This window comes from Sorex fumeus, unplaced genomic scaffold (assembly GCF_029834395.1).
Source record: "Sorex fumeus unplaced genomic scaffold, SorFum_2.1 ptg000063l, whole genome shotgun sequence".
Lineage (NCBI taxonomy): Eukaryota > Metazoa > Chordata > Mammalia > Eulipotyphla > Soricidae > Sorex > Sorex fumeus.
Genome location: NW_026606120.1, coordinates 6896026 through 6915619, shown reverse-complemented (window position 1 = coordinate 6915619; position 19594 = coordinate 6896026). Strand labels below are relative to the sequence as shown.

At 43.1% G+C, this 19594-nt stretch overlaps 1 protein-coding gene across 3 annotated transcripts in view; it reads left to right on the top strand.

Moving 5' to 3' along the window:
- Positions 1–11398: 11398 nt before the first annotated feature.
- The window catches only part of CSNK1G1 (casein kinase 1 gamma 1), a 161797-nt gene continuing 153601 nt past the window's right edge, over positions 11399–19594 (top strand). For all 3 annotated transcript variants that reach the window (XM_056127486.1, XM_056127485.1, XM_056127484.1), the window contains exon 1: positions 11399–11547. The gene's annotated coding sequence lies outside the window, so the exon portion shown is untranslated. The remainder of the gene's footprint in view (positions 11548–19594) is intronic.

Sequence of the window (19594 nt, the reverse complement as noted above, 5' to 3'; positions counted from 1 at the left end):
TTCTAAAATTATATCCTACTAGATTTATTCCTTTCAAATATTACTAAAAATCAAATGCTAGTTACCTAGTTAATTTTCTGCTTTGTCATTTTTAGATACAACGTAAACAGTACGTTACTGAATTGTGCTTCTTTTTTTGGTGGGCAGCATACCCAACAATGCTCGGGCTATTCCCCATAGTGTTTGGGAGCTCAGGGGATTCCCGGGATGGAACCTGGGGCTTCCTCATGCTAAGTATGCATTTCAACCCTTTCAGCCATTTCCCTGACCATGTTGCTGATTGTGAGCAGAGATTTTTTTAAATTTTTGGTTTTGGGGGCCACACCTGGTTCAGTGTTTACTCCTGGCTCTGTATTCAGGAATTACTCCTGGTGGTGCTTGGGGGACCATATGGGATGACAGGGATCCAAACTGGGTCAGCCTCATGCAAGGAAAGCACCCTCCTCACTGTACCATCTCTCTAGTCCATTTGCAATCCAGAGTTTTTAAAATTTTTTCATTTTTTTTTTTTTGTTTTGTGGGCCACATCCAGCAATGCTCAGAATTTACTCATTGCTCTGTGCTCAAGGATCACTCATGGTGGTGCTTGGAGGATCATATGGGATACCAGTACTAGAACGTATGTCAGTCGCATGCAAGGCAAGCACCCTACCCGCTGTGCTATCTCTCCAACCCAAGAGGGGCTTTTAATTTTTGTTTTATTATTATTATTATTATTATTATTACTATTAATTTTGCCTCTCCCAGCTGTGCTTGCTCCTGGCTCTGGCTGTGCTGGGGTACCAGGGATGGAACTTGGGTCATCTTCATGGAAGTTAAGCACCTTACTTGCTCTTTTGTAACTCTAGCCATGTGAACATAGTTTTATTCTTTTTCACTCTGGGGCCAGAGACCTTGCAGGCATTGCTCAGGGCTTACTCCTGGCTCTATGGGATCACTCCTGGCAGTATGCTCAGGGGCCATATGTGGTGCCAGGGATAAAACCATGAACAGGTTCAAAGCAATAGTACAGCGGGGAGGGTGTCTGTCTTGTACGTGGCTGAGTTCAGTCCTCAGCATCCCATATGGTCCCCTGAGCAGGAACTACTCCCCAGGAGTAACTCCTGAGTGCAGAGCCAGGAGTATTACTCACCGGAGTATTGCTGGGGGGTGACCCAAAAGGCAAAAACAAAAAAATCCAAAGCAAAACTGTCATCAGCCATATGCAAGTCAAGTACTTTTGCCCTGTCTGGCCTCAAATCAAATCTTTTTTTTTTTTTTAATTTTTTTTTTCTGAACTGTATATGTTTGTACTGTCTTTCTGACCACCAGGAATTACTTTTAACTTTGTAGGTTTTTTTTCTGCTTTTGGGGTCACACCTGGCAATGCACAGGGGTTACTCCTGGCTCTGCACTCAGGAGTTACTCCTGGTGGTGCTCAGAGGACCATATGGGATGCTGGGAATCGAACCCGGGTCGGCCGCGTGCAAGGCAAACACCCTACCCGCTGTGCTCTCTCTCCAGCCCCAGCTTTGTAGTTTTTAAGCAGACCTAAAAGAGACTATCTTTCTACCTCTGAAAAAGTATTTTCAAGAGATTGGGGGAAAAGGTGGTATGTCCCATATTGAGCTATAGGATAAAGATAACATACTCTGTAGCCATTTGAAATCAAATCTAGATCTGATGCCTACAGATCCAGCGTCTTATCGAGGGCATCTCGGAGGGCGTCGGGTGAGCCCACCACCTGCCCAAACAGAGCCATGTGTGTATTCAAAAAATGAACGAGCAACTCGGGTTCTCTCCTGCTATGTGCTTTCAGTGGCCATGAGCTGCTTCCTCACCCTTGCCTGCAGCTGCTGCTAATAGAGTATGAAGGAGGGAACAGAGCAGCCAGGCTTGTTGATGATCAGTCGCAGTTTATTCCAATCTTCCTCTCACCCTCTCCCATATTCCTCTTGCCCCCCTCCCCCCAATGCTACTCTCTCCATGCTCCATCTCACAGCCTTAGTCTAGAGCCTAACGTCCAAGCATTGGGGGTAGTAACTACACCTAGGTCACATATCACTCTCAACATATGTAAAGCCCTTCCTTCTGGGGAAGCTCTTCTAAGACAAAGATCTCCTGGTCGATCTGCTCAAGGCAGAATTTCCCCAAAGACATACTTCTCTTTTCTTTAGTCCATAAAGAATCATCTTAGATTCACTTCTTCATAATCTTTCTAGTCATTTTGTTTGGACACAGTAAGAGATATATTAATTTTATAGGGTGGCTCTCCTTTTATAGGGGACCTCTCACTATAGATCCCAGACTACAGTTCTCAGGCCAGATTAGTCCTTCCTAACCCCAGCAGGGTCCTTGTTCAGTCACTTCTCTTTGGGGCATGACAGAATTTGTCCACTACCATGCTCTTAAAAGTTTTATGGCACTTGGCCTGTCCCATTTCGATGCCAGGGTAGCTTACCACTTGTCCTGGGTCCATCCAGTCCCTTCATTGGAACCCTCCTTTGGGGTGCTAGGAACTAAGGGCAACTGAGTAAGTTGAGTAAATATAACAGATGCTCAGAAGTAAATATTGTTCGGAGTCAATTAAGTTAAAATAAGTTACACAAGCATAGCATTAACTGTCTTCCTGCGTATACAAAAAGGACATTGCCCTGAAGTAAACTATGCAAAGGACATAAGGTAAGGAAAAAAGCAATATTTCATTACTAATACAGAATTCAGAGTCCTTAGAGGAATCTGGCCTTAGGAGTTACAGAGTCTAACTTGGGGATAAATATGATTAACCAGTTGAGGAAGCAGAGCACAGAGAAGAGGTTAAAGATAAACACAGAGGAATGAGATTGCCTTGGGAGCACTGTGATGGGTATAATCCAATAAACCTAAACATGTGGCAAGGGAGAAAGGATGAACCAATATTATCCTACACCACGGCAGCCAAAAACCTCCATAACCTGTTCGCTGCCATGATCATGGCTGGATTTCACAAGCTTGGGAATCATCCAGGAATGAGTCTGTTGAAAAACTCAGGTATGTGGGTTTTGTGAGAAATCTGCAGGCTCTCAAGGAGTTGGAGATGGGTGACCTCCCCCTAGCCCTATGTTCTTCCTGGAGTCTGGTGGTCATGCCCACAAGCTTCTGGCACCATATATGCTCATTAACTGACCATGATCTACAGACTCAGAAAAGATCAGCAAGTTGCAGAGATGCCTCCAGACCCCACACGAGGCTGAGTCTCATATCCGAGGCACCCTGGAGAGGGGCAGGTAAATCCATCACCTGCCCAAACAGTCCCAGCAGCCAAAAACCTCCATAATTCAGTTGCTGTCATACTCATGGCCAGAATCCATAGGCTCTGGACGAGCCTCATCCATGAATGAATCTGTTTGAAAACTCAGGTATGTGGGTTGTGTGTATGCAGATCTCAAGAAGTCTGGATTGGGCAAACTTCCCCCTATTCTTCTGGGAGCCTGGCAGACAGGCCCACAATCTGCCTCTGGTACCATATGAGCTCATTTACCTCCACATAGCTCATTAACCAACCAAGATCCAGAGACTCATAAATAAATCTCAAAATGGATCAACAAGTTGCAGAGATGCTTCTGGGCCCCAAAGACAATATCCAGTTAAAAATTTAACCCCAGCTATTTCGCCTCATTCAAAATTTTAGAATTCCTGGAGCGACATCTCATACTCTACACCACTGGTATACCAGGAGTAGCACACCACAATGGATGGGATGTAAAGTAGAAGGCAACCAATCTTTTTTATTTTTCTTAAATTTTTATTAGTGAAACACCATGAGGTACAGTTGTAGACTTACAAATTTTTGTGCTTGGGTTTTAGTTATACAATGATCGAATACCCATCCCTCCACCAGTGCCCATTATCCATCACCACCAGTCCCAGTATCCCTCCCACCCCCATCCCCACATCCCACTCTATCTCTATGGCAGGGCATTCCCTTTTGTTATCTCTCTCCTTTTGAGTGCTGTGGTTTGCAAAAGAGACATTGAGTGGCGATCTTGTTCAGTCTATAGTCTACTATCATCATGCATCTCCCATCCTGAGAGGAACCTCCCAACACCCTTTATTTGGTGCTCCCTTCTCTATCTGAGCTGCCTTTCTCCCTAGCATGTGTGGCTGTCCTCAAAGCCATGGAGTAATCCTCCTGGTACTTTTCTCGGCTATTCTTGTGTGTAGTCTCCTATTTTGTTATTTTATGTTCCCCAGATGAATGCAATCCTTCTATGTCTGTCCCTTTCTCTCTGACTCATTTTGCTTAGCATGATGTCTATACTCATTGGATTTGTACTTTTCTTTCCTAAAGTTTTTTGACATGAAAACTTTGATAATGTAAATACCAAGCTCTATTATATACTTTCCATGTAGTACCATTTGTATATGAATTTCATGACTTCATCTTTTCTAACAGCTGCATAGTACTCCATTGTGTAGATGTACCAAAGTTTCTTTAACCAGTCATCTGCTCTCGGGCACTCAGGTTTTTTCCAGATTCTAGCTATTGTAAAGAGTGCTGCAATGAACAAACAAGTGCAGATGTCACTTCGACTATACTTTTTAGAAGGCAACCAATATTGGTTAAGAAAATATTAGCATGCTCAGGCCAAGCCTCACACACCAGAGAACATATTCCTGGATACATAAGACATACCCTACCCATTCTCCAAGAGTACCACATCACATTTGATGGAGTTTAAATAGTAGCAACCAATAATAGAGGGAAATATATGTAAATATATAGGCATATATTTACATATGTATATAAAAGTTCACAAGGCTCAACCTTTAACAACATGTTAGTGACATCTTATAGAAGATCTTAATGATCCCTGCCAAAATAGAACAGTCTTCACACTCTTTCCTCTATGAATACTTTTTTTGAGCATTTTCAGCAGTTTTTCATAACAATACAAAATATATTATTTTGATTCTGCTTTGGCACAGGGATTGGGGTTCGGGATGGAAACATCCCAAATATGGTGGTGGGAAGGTGTAATGGTGGGAGATTGGTGTTTGAATATTAAATGTAATAAAATATTTTGAACTACCTTATAAAATAAAAAAATTTAAGGGGCTGGAGCAATAGTACAGCGGGTAGGGCATTTGCCTTGCACGCAGCCGACCCAGGTTCGAATCCCAATGTCCCATATGGTCCCCTGAGCACTGTGAGGGGTAATTCCTGAGTTCAGAGCCAGGAGTAACCCCTGTGCATCACTAGGTGTGACCCCAAAAGCAAAAAAAAATTAAAAAGAAAAATTAGCACACAAGACTCAAACTGTAACATGTTAGTAATCTCTTATACAAGAAATTAATGATTCCTGAGTGAGATACAACAATCTTCACACACTTTCTTCTAAGGAAAACTTTTTGGATCATTTTTTGTGAATGATTCACAACAAGCAGCACAAAACAAATTATTTAGGGCCTGCTGTTGGCCCATACTTGGGTGGTAGTGGGAAAAACAGAAAATAATGGTGGGATTGGTGCTGGAATATTGAATGTAATAAATCATTGTGAACAACTTTATAGAAATAATTTTTTTTTAAATAGAGCTTGGTATTTACATTATCAAAGTTTTCATGTCAAAAAACTTTAGGAAAGAAAAGTACAAATCCAATGAGTATAGACATCCAGAACTATGGTGAGTTTGAATGTCTCTAAATGTTAAATATGATTATGGTAAATGTGTTATAGATAGTACCGCAGAGAGGGTGCTTGCCTTGCACAGAGCCCACTTAGGTTTAATCCCCAACATTCCATATAGTTTCCCCAGCCCCATCAGAAGTGACTCCTGAGTGCAGAACCTGGAGTAAGCCCAGAGTACTGCAGGGTGTGGACCAAACCACACTCCACAATGCAAATTCCTATTCTTTTGTCCCATAGCCTGAAGAAATGTGACATTTATTTACATGATTATTTTTCTACTGGAAATTATTTTGGCTTTTATGAAATTATTTTGGGCAGATATATTAATAACTAAATGGTCAGATTATTTCTATAATTCCATCATTTCAACAGGCTCATTGCTTGGAGATTTCTACAATAGTACAATTTTTACATAGAACTAACAATGTTATGGGACTGAAGTGGGTAGGGAATTTGCCTTGCACATGGCTAGCCAGGGTTCCATCCCTGGAATCCCATGTGGTCCCCCCAAACCTACCAGGAGTGATCCCTAAGCGCAGAGCCAGGAGGAAGCCCTGAGTACCACCAGGTATGTGCTGCCCCCCAAAAACCAAAACCTTGTTCTTCAAGGCCACGTTCTCCCTTTAGTATGTGTATCACTTGCTTGTCTTTCTCTTTGCTTATTTCCACATTAGAGAAACCGGTGTTCTCTCTCAAACATATACTTTTCTCTCCTCACATCTCTCTCCAACACATATTTTCTCTCCTCACATCTTTCTAAATATGTTGCAATAAAAACTTCGCCAAACCAAAATAAAATGAACAATTTAGGAGGTTGAGCCATACCTTCGGGTTTCTATAAGCAGAACTAAAGGAATCCATAGTTTTTTGTTAAGTTTTTGGGTTTTGGGTCTTCATCCAGTTGTGCTCAAGGGTCACTCCAGTGGATGCTTAAGGGACCATATGTGGTGCAGCAAAGGTGAAACGGGTCGGTCACATGCAAAACAAGTACCTGAATACCCTCTATTATCTCTCTGGCACAGAATCCATATTCTCTTTTTTTTAAAATTGATGAAAAAGAGATTTAATGGAGTTTAAGAGAGTTGTCCAAGATTACAATTGACAAGATGTTGGAGTCAGAATTCAAACTCAGTCCTTTTTATTTCCTCTATCACAAAATTTCTAAACCAAAGAGAGACAAACCCTCTTTGAAGATTTTGGGTTTGTCAGAAGCCATATTCTTAATATATAAATAAATAAATATATTTTTATAGTTGTTCACAATTACTGGGTATCAACCTAAAACTCTTAGGAGTTTTAGGCTTCACCAGTAATTGCCCCTTTCCTTCTCCCAGAATTTACAATGCCCTTGCTAACATCCCTAATTTGGTTAAAGTCTATCTTCAACCTTTCCTTTGTGTTGTATATTTACCCTAAGTGCTTTAGGCTTCATCAGTGAATTGCCCCCTTTCCTCCTCCAAGAGAAGATTAACACGCTCTTGCTAGCATCCCTAACTTAGTTAAAGTTTATCTTTAACCTTTCCCTTGTATTTTACATCTCATTATTACAGTTTCCCAAGTCAGTCTTGATTACAGTAAGCCAAAACTTTCTGGCAATTCTGAACTTGTATTTGTACTGCTTTGTATTTGAAGTGCTGTATGTTTGTACCTGCTTTTCTATTTCCCCTATAGCCTTTTTATATTTTACTATAGAGCAATGTTCTTTGGTTAAACACAGAAAGACCACTAATGCTATGCTCCTAAAAATATTTGGGAGTTGATTGACTCTGAAATATATCTGTTCCTGGGCTTAATTACTTGTCTCAGGCTTCAATTGCTGTAGTTCCCAACACCCCAAAAGGGAGGTCCTGCCATGGGACTGGGATGGACCCAGGGAGAGTGGCAAAGCTACCTGGCATTGAAATGGGGCCTTCTAGAAAGCGTAAATGAATGGTCTTGATGCAGACTGTTACAGCTTAAGAGACAGGACCCCCACGGAGAAGGACAAGCTGAACCGGTCTGAGGACTTAGTCTGGGATTTTAGGTAAAAGCCTTGCTTGCTCTCAGAGCCCAGAGAACTAAGTGTTAAAAGCCTTGCTTGCTCTCAGTCCAGAGAACTAAGTGTTGGGATCTTTGTCTCTTACTCTGTTTACCCAAACAACTGCTAGTACTGATAATTTATACAACGAGAGGGAAAGATAAAAGCAATGTAGATGACCCTGGGAGACAGAGTGTCTTCTTGAGTTGATCTCCCCAAGAGAATTTCCTCTGCCAAATGTTTATCTATGTAAATGACCAATCACACCTATGTCCTTACCTCAACCCCCCTTCAGATGTTCTAGAAGTATGCTAGCAACTCTGCATTAGACGGGCCATTTTCACCATCAGTCTGTGGTCCCTATTTCTTTGCTGAGGATTGGAAACAGCTCTCACCTAATGCAGGCGTCATTGCACCATCTGCACCACTTTGTGAATTTACACACATTGATTTATTACATTCAGTATTCCAACACCAATCCCATCATTATTTCCAATTTTCCCCAACACCATCCAAGTCTGCCCCAACAGCAGGCCCTAAATAATTTATTTTGTGTTACTTGTTATGAATAATTTATGAAGGTAAAGGTAAAGGCCCTCCCGTTGATCGTCGATTTGCTCGAGCGGGCCCAGTAATTTATGAAAAATGATCAAAAAAGATTTCCTTATAAGAAAGTGTGTGAAGACTGTTGTATCTCACACTGGAATCATTAATTCTTATACAAGAGATTACTAACATGTTGTTACAGATTGAGCCTTGTGTACTAATATTTTCTTAACCAGGATTGGTTGCCTTCTTCTACTTTACATCCCATCCATTGTGGTGTGCTACTCCTGGTATACCAGTGGTATAGAGTATGAGATGTCGCTCCAGGTATTCTAAAATTTTGAACGGGGCGAAATAGCTGGAGTTAAATTTTTAACTGAATAGTGTGACTTTGGGGCCCAGAAGCATCTCTGCAACTTTTTGATCCATTTTGAGATTTATTTGAGTCTCTGGATCTTGGTTGGTTAATGAGCTATGTGGAGGTAAATGAGCTCATATGGTATCAGAGGTAGTTTGTGAGCATGACTACCAGGCTCCCAGAAGAACAGTGGGATGGGGGGAAGTTTGCCCAATCCAGACTTCATGAGAGCCGCATACACATAACCCTCATTTCTAAGTTTCCCAACAGATTCATTTATGGATGAGGCTTGTCCAGAGCCTGTGGAGTCTGGCCATAGGTATGGCAGCAACTGGATTATGGAGGTTTTCGGCTGGGTCCCACTAGGCAGTACTCACTCCTGGATATGCTCAGGGGACCATATGAAATCTGGGTTGGCCACATGCAAGGCCAGTGCCCTCCCTGCTATACTATTGCTCTGGTCAGGTTACTATCAGGCAGGTTTTCGTAAGAACAGTCTATTACTTAACATCAGATTCTAGTTAAATTGTGTATATACTTTTCACTTCCACAAGTATACAAAGTTTGAAATGCTTTAGATATAAAATGTTTAAGCAACATACCAATATTTATTTCTGGGGGGCAGGGAGGCATACCCAGTGCTTGGGCACTCCTGGTTCTCTGCTCAGGGATCACTCCTGGAGGTGCTCAGGGCACCATCTAAACACTTTACCTGCTGTATTGCTCCTGGTGGAGCTATCCACCTGGGCGGACATGTGGGATGTGAGGGATCCAGCCCAGGTCAGCTATATGCAAGATTAACGCCTTACCCGCTGTGCTATTGTTCTGGCTAAGGTGGAAGGATTCAAAGTTGTGTTGTGTCTACAGGAAACCAAAAGACTTGCTGTTTCTTTTAAGTTAGATGCTGTAGGCTAGAGAGTTAGTACTGCAGGTAATAAGCTTGCCTTAGGCTGTCCCTGGTTTGATCTTCCTCTGCTTTTGGTTCCCCTGCAGCACCAGAGCAGCAGTCCTGAGCCCAACTGCATATAACAATCTGATGCCCTCTCCGCCCCAAATAACAAGCACATTTCCTCTGCACAGGTGAAGTGGACAATTTAGTGCTAATGTCTAAAAACTTATTATGACTAATAATCTTGGAGCTTGCAACTGCAAATACATTTATTACTTTGGAAGACAGAAGAAATTCAGGAACTGCCTTCGCCTCCGTCCCCCCCCCCCCCCCTTTAGGCGGAGATTAGGTCCAGAGTGCAAGTCAAACCCATTATCCCTGTATTCTTTCCAGTCAACTAGGAACTGCTTTTAACCTTAGCTTTTTTTTTCTTTCCCTTTTTGGGTCACACCCAAAAGCAATGCTCGGGAGTTACTCCTGGCTTTAGCACTCAGGAATTACTCCTGGCAGTGCTCAGGGGACCATATGGGATGCCGGGGATAGAACCGGGGTCCACCATGTGCAAGGAAAACGCCCTACCTCTGTGCTATTGGTCCAGCCCCTAACCTCATTAGCTTTTTTAGCAAACCTGTAGCACTGTAGCACTGTCTTCTGGTTGTTCATTGGTTTGCTGGGGCGGGGCACCAGTAATGTCTCCACTGTGGGAATTGTTGTTACTGTTTTTGGCATATTGAATACGCCATGGGGAGCTTGCCAGGCTTTGCCGTGGGGGCAGGATAGTCTCGGTAGCTGGCCGGGTTCTCCAAGAGGAACAGAGGGATCAAACCTATACAAGATAATTTGAAAAAAATCACAGAGGAGTTTTACTTTTTTTCTGGGGACGGGATTTGGGCCAAACTCTGCCGGGCTCAGGAGTGGGCCCCTAAGGGGCTCTGGAAACCAGCTGAAATGTGGATTCCCTCCAGGGTGTGCAGAATGCCAGGCAAGCGCCTTAACCCTGGCCTATGCCAGTTTTCAATAATAAATATAAAGATTTTTCTAGAGATAATAAACCAATTTTCCTGATATTTTCAAGGCTTATTCACCCCAACACAAGAATAAAGTATATGTTCTCTTATCGACATTTGCCTTGTTCACTTTGTAAGTATGAACACTTATTCAGAGTAAAGGATTTGATGTCTTCCTCCTTTCCAGGCTTGATTTCAGATTTCCTTTGGTCTTTTCTCAGGGCTTTTGTTTTATTTAGGGATTAAGAGCCTTACCGGTCTTCCCCTTTTGTTTCCTCCTTTGATTTACCCAAGGCCAGTCCAGATCTTGGATGTATGTGCAATTCTTAAACAATCTTCCCGTTTGGTTTCAGAGACTACCAGGAAAACCTAGTGCATGCAAAATCTCTCATAACATGAAACCGGTTTTAAAAACCTTGATGAAACACAACTGAAAATCTACAAGAGGGAGAAGCTTGCTGAATGGCCACAGCAAAGCTCCCAGGAAAGACCGGGGAGAGCAGGAGACCTCCGGAACAGATGCGCCTCGAGGCGGAGCCGGTGCAGGGAATGGCTGGAGGTTCCAGGGCGTGGCTCCGTTTAAGTGTAAAGCTGGACAGACTTCCGTGCCTCTGGCGACGAAGCTTTTGCTCGGTCTCCAAGGAGCAGAAGGTGTCAAAGTAGGACGGCGCTGAACACAAGTTAGCAGCTACCTACGGGAAGTCCCGGAAGAAACGGGGTGGGGGTTTGTCTTTTGAAGGTACTTCCGCTTAGCAACTCCACGCGGTTGCCAAGGAGGGGGGCAGCAGCTGCAATGACCCGGAAGTAGTGGTATCTTGTTCTCCGAGTCGGCTCAAAGTTTGTCCTATGGGGAGCGCCGGGCGTTCTGCTCCCGGGCCGGGGGCGGGGCCAGCACTAGTGGTTCCGGTTCGGCTCCTGCCGCCCATCGGCTCCCTGCATCCCCCTCCCCTCCCGCACCTCTCCTTCCTCCGGCTCCTGGGAAAGAGAGAAGCCACCGCTGCGGGTGGGTGGGGTAGCCCGGGGCGCCTTTGGCAGGGGATCGCATCCGTCGGCACCAAGTCCCGGAGCACGGCCAGACCAGGTACCGGCTCCGGTTTGGCGAGGCTGGGGAGTGAGTATGTGTGTGTGTGTATGTGTGTGTGTATGTGTGTGTGTGTATGTGTATGTTGTGTGTGTGTGTGTGTGTGTGCGCGCGCGCGTGTGCGCGTGTCTGTGCAGGGGGACCCCGCTCGCTCAGAGTTTGGGGTGGCCAGCTTCGGCGAGTCTGGGGAGTGTAAGAGGTGTCTGTCTCGCTGAGAGTTTGGGGTGCCCGGTGGAGGCTGCGGAGGAGGCGCTCCCCGGGGACGAGACTCAGGCTGGTGCGGATGGCCCGCCTGCACCCGGGGAGCGTAGGGGTCTCGGGGCAGTCCTCGCTCGCCCTCCCTGCCCGCCGCGCGGAGCCGGAGCCCTTGCTGGGAGAGTCGGCGGGGCCCCGCGGGGAGCCGCCCTTGGCTGAGCGAGGGCTGAGAGAACTCGTTCCTCCCCGCAGCTTCCGCGCACTGCTCCCCCTCCAGTGAAGGAGGAACTTCACCGCTCTCCCCTGCATCTCCTCTCCCCCACCCCCTTTCATGTGGGCAGGTATCCCCTCGGAAAAGAAAAGGAGGTGGGGGGCTGGATGTGCTGCCCCCTGAACGATACTTTCACTCCTCGCAGAGTCCCAGCTCTCTATATTAAATCTGATAGCAGTTATCAGAAAAGTGCATTTCTGTAAAGCGCACGACTGACTCCAGGCTCATCTGGCATCGCCCAGTGTGGTGGATAAAAGGGTTGATGAAATGCAGAGTGGGGGAGCAGCCCAGGTTTAAGCGAGGCATGTCGAGGCAAGCCCCTTTCTTTAACCTGCTCATGTGCCTGCCCCAGTTTACTCGGAGCAGAAAGCTCTATGTATCTAGGTATCTAGGTATCCCGGGATGCGCACAGGTATCCCGGGATGGAGCCCGTGCGTGTGCTGGGAGCAGGTCCCCCGGGGTCACAGAGCCCCGGGGCCCAGCTTTTAATAAAAGATGATCGGATCAGCTGTACAAGTCTTGCCTTTGAGGCCGGTAAGCCTAGAGCCTGAATCCAGCCACCGTGGGCGAGGCTTGCAATTGACAAGAGATTCCGTTTCTCCGCCAGGAATGTTACAGGTTTATCAGTATTGTAAAGGTGACAAGGTATTTAAGTAAAATGTTCCTAAAGGAAGCAAGTTTCTAATTGAAGTAGGAATTAGGGTCGTTAATCTTACCCCGCCAGAGGAACTAGGTTGAAGTAGGACGGGAACTGGATCTTTCAAAACATGTGCACGAAGGGACTTTCTAAGTGGCTGCTAGACATTAACCATAAGTACTGTGAAATTCAGCTACTTGTTTCCGACAGCTCAAAAATAACACAGAATGTGTGCTTTTATTAAAATGACCAAGATAGGTTTCAAAGAGCGGTCTCAGATTTGTGGTGGTAGCGTAGATGGATTGCTAAGAAAACATTTTAAAGTAATGTATATAAAATTTTATTAACATCATCTGTCTTTGAAGAGAATTTAAATTGTGACATAAACTAGAAATTAGTTGTAACTTTAAGAATAAAATCAACTACTAAGCACTGCTAGGTGTGACCCTCACAACGTCACCACCATGACTCAACAGATTTAAGTACCCAAACCTAGATTTATGTAATGTTTTGTAAAATAAGTGATTTTTCTTAAATTTATGATAATGTAATAATAAAAAAATGAAGTCTTTATATTTTGTATTTAAAATAGTAGTTATGTCAGATTTTAGTTTTAGTTTGTTTTTTAATATTTGATTTTAATATTTGATGTATTTTGGCTTTTGGGTTACACTGGCAATGCTCAGGGTTTACTCTTGGCTCTGCACTGAGGGATCACTTCTGATAGGGTGACCTTATGTGGTGCTGCGGACCATGTGTAAGACAAAGGTCCTGTTCACTGTACTATTGCCTCTGCTCCTTTAGACTTTTTTTGGGTATGACCCAGTGATGCTCAGAGATTACTCCTGGTTCTCCATTCAGGAATCCTCCCTGGCAGAGCTCTGGGAGACCATCTGAGATGGGATGCTGGTATTGAACTTGAGTCTGCTGTGTGCCAGGCAAGTGCCTTCCCCACTGTGCTATTGCACTGGACCCACCCTTTAGTCTGTTTTTATATGCCACTTGTAATTAGTAGTTTAAAATTTTTAAATCTTTAGACCTAAAGAGAAAGTATAGTCGGTAGGGCATTTGCCTTGCATATGGTGGACCCGGGTTTCTATCCCCAGCATCCCATATGTAACCCCACGTACTGCCAGGAGTAATTTCTAAGTTCAGAGTCAGGAGTAACCCTTTAGCACCTGATGTGGTTCACCCCCCATTTGAAAAAAATATTTTTTAAAAGTTATTTTGTGGGGTGGGTGGCTTGACCATAACCGTGGCTGTTCTGTGGTTAGGGCTTATTCTTGGCAATCATGAGGAATTGTGCCAGGAATTGAACCAGGGTAGACACATGCAAGGCAGGCATCTCAACTCGGTGTAACCTCTCTAGCCCCAAATATAATTTTATAAAGGATATAACTTTTTTTTTTTGAAAAGAGCAAGGCAAGCATAAAACCTTGAACACTGCCAAAGGTAGTCCCCAAACCAAATAAAAACTAAGAAACCCAAATAATTTGTTCTAATAATGTTGTGTGTGTGTGTGTGTGTGTGTGTGTGTGTATTTTGAAATTTGGTGTAAATGGGCCAGAGATATATTACTATAGGAAAGGTGCTTGCCTCCCTGCTGCTGACCTGGGTTTGAGCCCCAGAGCCATATATGGTTCTGCAGCTAGGAGTGAGTCCTGAGTACAGCCAGGTGTGACCCCAAACAGAAACCAAAAAAAAAATTCGGTATAACTTTTGAACAAATATTGCATAATTTTGAGAGAAAGTTTCAAATATACTTCCCTGTGTCTATCTTAAAACAGTTTACTATCTATCTTAAATAGTTTACTCTTTCCTGTATTTTTATTTTTTAGTTCTGGACATAGAAAATAGTCTTCTTTATGCAAGACATGTATGTACTGTACTTTTACTTCTGTGCCACATCCCTAGCATAGATTTTTTTCTTTTAAAATAAGTGGAGGGGCTAGAGAGCTAGTATAGCATTTAGGGTAGTTGCCTTGAGTGAGGCAACCCAGGTTCAGTTCCCTGTACCCTATATGGTATCCTGAGCACGGCCAGGAGTGTAGTCAGGAGTCAGCCCTGAACATCACTGCATGTGGCCCCAGAACAAAACCAAAAACAACCTGATATGGGGCTAGAGATATATAGTACAGCAGGTAGGACACTTGCATGCAACTGATTGTGGTTTGATTTCTGGCATTCCATATGTTATCCCTGCCCCATCAGGAGTGATTTCTGAGTACCCCAAGCCACAGGTGTGGCCTCAAAACACAACAAAAATAAGATAAAACAGATAAAATGGTTGAACTTTATTTAATAGAAATACTGTCTCTTTGGGGCTGGAGCGATAGCTCAGCGGTAGGGCGTTTGCCTTGCATGCAGCTGGCCCGGCTGAGCCGGGTTTGATTCCTCTGCCCCTCTCGGAGAGCCCAGCAAGCTACTGAGAGTATCTTCCCTGCACGGCAAAGCCTGGCAAGCTACCCGTGACGTATTCAATATGCCAAACACAGTAACAACAAGTGTCACGTTGGAGACGTTACTGAGTCCGCTCAAGCAAATCGATAAACAACGGGAGGACAGTGCTACAATGCAGTGCTATTGTCTCTTTTAGGCCAGAGCAGTAGTATAGCAAATATGGCACTTGTCTTTCACACAGCTTGCACGTTCCATCCTCAGCAACCCATATGGTTCCCTGAGTTCTGCCAAGAGTAATCCCTGAGTGCAGAACCAGGAGTAAGCCCCACTGGGTTTAACCCAAAAGTTAAAAAAAAAAAAAAGCAACAACAAAACTCAAAAAACTCTTAAATTTTATTCACCATGTAAGCTCCAAATAAATTTTGGTTTAATGAGATTTTATATGCACACATGTTTATATATTTATTTGTTTGGGAACTGTACCTGGTTCTGCTCAGGGCTTACTCTTGTCTCAGAAATCACTCCTGGAGGTGCTTGGTAGGACCATTTGGGATGCTGAGAATTGAACGTGGAATCTGGGAATGTTGGGAATGCTGGGAATCTGCTGCATACAAGGCCAGTGCCTAAGTTCTATCTGTTCAGCCCTCATGAATGAGCAGATAATATTTTAAGTTTTTGTCATTTTGTTGTTGGGGAGGGTGTCTTTACCCAGTGATGGTGTCTGGGGCTATTTTGGGGAACTTGCTGGTTGTGTGGGTTGCGCTCTCCATTGCTGGGGTATCATGCTGTGCCAGGGATTGAACTCAGGCTTCCTGCATGAAAAGTATTTGTTCCAACCCATGAGTCATCTCACCAGGCATATATTTTTTACTTTAATTTATTATTTCAAAACTTTCTTTGGCTTTTGGACCATACCAGGTGATGCTCAGAGGTAATTACTCCTGGCTCTGCACTCAGGAAATGCGCCTCGCAGCACTCAGGGAACCATGTAGGTTGCTGGGGATCAAACTAGGCTTGGCCGTGTACAAGGCAAGCACCCTACCTGCTGTACTATCTCCTTGGCGCTTTAATTTGAATTAAATTTTTTTCTTTTGGTCTGGGATACCAGGCAGTTTCTGGGATGTTACCCAGAAACTATGGGTAACATGAATTATGCATTCACCCATTGAGCAATATATCTGGCCCCTAATTTTTTGTTTGTTTGTTTGTTTTAAAGTTCTGAAGTTGTTAACCTTTTCTGTAGATTTATTTCAAGGTTATTAAAATAGATTCTAAATGACTTTTCTGGTAGTAATTTTCTGGATTACTCTCATTTTCTTTCAAATCTTAAAGCTTTGACTCTGTTAGTTTGCTTAGGTAGAACCATCAGAAGTTCCATTACCCCCCTTCAGTCATCTCATAAAATAATATATCATTTATTTTAATATCAGGTAGGATGCTAGCATTTAAAATAAAAGTTTTACTTAAATGAAAACTTCAGTAGACAGTTTAGAGATAATCCTTTTCCTCAGTAGCCTTTTTCACTCAAAGTATGTAACAATTCCAAAGATCTTGCAGTTGTTATATATGAAATTTGCTTATCAGGAATTCATAAATGACTAAACCTTACTTTAGTAAGAACTGTGTTTCAGAAAATTTTAGGAAAGATTAGAACAATTTAAAGTAAATTTTATTGTTGCTGCTAAATGGGTAGAAGAGTTATTGTGGAAATGTTTTTAAAATAACAGGATTTTCTCTTTATTCAATCAAATGATTATTTAGAGCTGGTTTCTGTTTTAAAGCATATTTCTCTTATGAAAATATAATTTATTCTCTCCAGAAACTTTTGATATTATAGACATGTTTTAATATTAACAGTATTGTTAGAAATCTCTTCAGTGGCCTCAGATAAATGAGACTTTCACGAAAATACATTAGAATATATAGGATGATAGTTTTTCTCTTTTACTATATCACTTGTTCTACTCATTTTTGCCAAAGTTTGAGAAGCTTGAAGAAGAAAATAGAGTCAATTTACTAAAGAATTACCATTTTAGGTTTTGTAGGTTGCTATTTGGAGAACTAAATTGAATTTGACATTACTGAGATTGCGTTCAAGATGGACTCGAGAAAAAAAATAGAGATGCCATCTGTTTCAAATTCCTCCCCCTACCTGCCCAACGTCATGTTTTGTAGCTTTTAATTCATCACATTATTTAAAAAATTTAAATCCTCAGTAGATTTAAATTATATAATTGTGGCTATATCATTAAAGATGTAAGTAACTAAAAGAACATATATTTATATTGGATATCACAGAATGATTACAGACATTGTCAAAAGCAATAAAGTTGTTTCAGTTAATCTGAACCTTAGGTAACTTTCTGCTTCTTTTTCATGAATCTCTTAAAAATAATTTTTGCTGGAGTGATAGCACAGCAGTAGGGCATTTGCCTTGCATGCGGCTGACCCGACGGGTCAGGGTTCAATTTCTCCGCCCCCCTTGGAGTGCCTGGCAAGCTACTGAGAGTATCTTGCCCATACGGCAAAGCCTGGCAAGCTACCTGTGACGTATTCGATGTGCCACAGTAACAACAAGTCTCACAGTGGAGATGTTACTGGGCCCGCTCGAGCAAATCGATGAACAACGAGAGGACAGTGACAGTGACAGTTAGTACTTACTATCGATTTCACTTGTTGGTTGAAACAGCTATAATTTTTTATTATGGATAAAAAGAGTATATCTTGGGCTGGAGCAATAGTACAGAGGGCAGGGCACTTGCCTCACAGCCAACCCAATTTCGATCCCTGGCACCCTATACTCCTTGAGCCCGCTACGAGTGATCCCTGAGTGCAGAGGCAGGAGTAAGCCCTGAGCACTGCCAGGCCGGCTGCCCCACAAAAACTCAGCCCCACAAAAACTCAGTTTTTCTTCCTTTGATAGTTGAAGACACTTCAAGGAGAATGCGTAAGGATAGAGGTCAGTGTGGAGCTAATATCTGTTATTTGTGGGGTGTTCTGGGTTCAGTCACCACATGACACACAAATCACAAACACCCAAAACAAGATAACCCCATGTAATCTAAGGAGAAGCTTCTGTTTAGACTTTTTTTTTAAATTTAATTTTTATAAAGTTTACAGTAATTGATTACATTCAGTATTCTAGCACCAGTTCCACCATCATTACACCTTCCCACCTCCATTTTACAAATTATTCCACTCCAGTCCCCAAAGCCTGCCTCCAAAGCAGGACCTCAATAATTTAGTTTGTATTGCTTGTTATGAATAATCCGCTAAAGATGATCCAAAAAAGTTTTCTTAGAGGAAAGTGTGTGAAGATTGTTGTATCACCTTGAAGCAAACGCAGTCGTCTGTTATAGAAATTCTAAGATTATAAATAGGGTGATACAGCTAAAATTAAATTTTTATTTTTATTTATTTATTTTTTTTTGCATTTTGGGTCACACCTGGCGATGCACAGGGGTTACTCCTGTCTCTGCACTCAGGAGTTACTTCTGGCAGTGCTCAGGGGACCTTAAGGGATGCTGGGAATCGAAACCGGGTTGGCCGCATGCAAGGTAAATGCCCTACCCGCTATGCTATCTCTCCAGCCCCTAGAATTGAATTTTTAACTGGATAGTGATTTTGGGGTTTGGAGGCATCTCTGTGGTGTGTTGCCATCTTCCTCTTTCAAGGTTTATTTGTGCGTCTCTGGATCATGGACATTAATTAGCTTATGTGTTGCTAGAGTTAGTTAGTTGGTGTGACTGCTGGGCTACCTGAAGTACAGAGAGTTGGGGGAGGTTACCCATTCCCAACTCGTGCTAGCGTGGAGATTTCAGTCACAAGTCCAGCGTACCTGGGGTGTTTAGACATTCTTAAACTTAACTTTTTGTTTGTCCTTTCAGCCACACCTGGCTCTGCTCAGCCCTTACTCCTTGCTCTGTGCTCAGAGGTCACTTCTGACCTTGCTGGTGTACCAGGTATAGTGCCAGCAATCGAGCTCAGCTTGGCTGGGTACAAGGCAAGTGCTTTACCTGCTGTTTTGTTTATCCAGTCTCTCAAACGTATTCTTTCAGTAGTGATAACAACGATCCACAATCCTCAGACACGTTCCTCTAAGAAAACTTTTTTTGTTCAAATATTTTCTTTTCTTTTTTTGTTTCTTCTTTTGTCATTCTCAGCAATACTCAGGTGATGAACCCAGCAAAACACATGTTCTAGCCCTTTGAACCCTTTCCCTGACTCCACGCTATAGTTTGTATCTAAGTGATACCAGTTTATAGGGCACTTGTTGCTTGTCAGTTGGATCAATTCTTTTGTGGAGGTGGGGCGGTGCTGCGTTTGAACCCTTTGAACTTGCTTCATATATATGAAACATGTACTCTGCCCCAGGGCTACATACATCTGTTGCCCCATCACTTTGGATCTTTTGGGGGGATGGGGGAAGAGGAGCATGCTCAGGAGCTGTTCTTGTTTTGTATTCAGGAATAACCTGGCGTGGTTGTGGAACTGTAAGTGGTGGTGCTGGGGATTCGAACCACAGTCACACTTACCCCCACCCC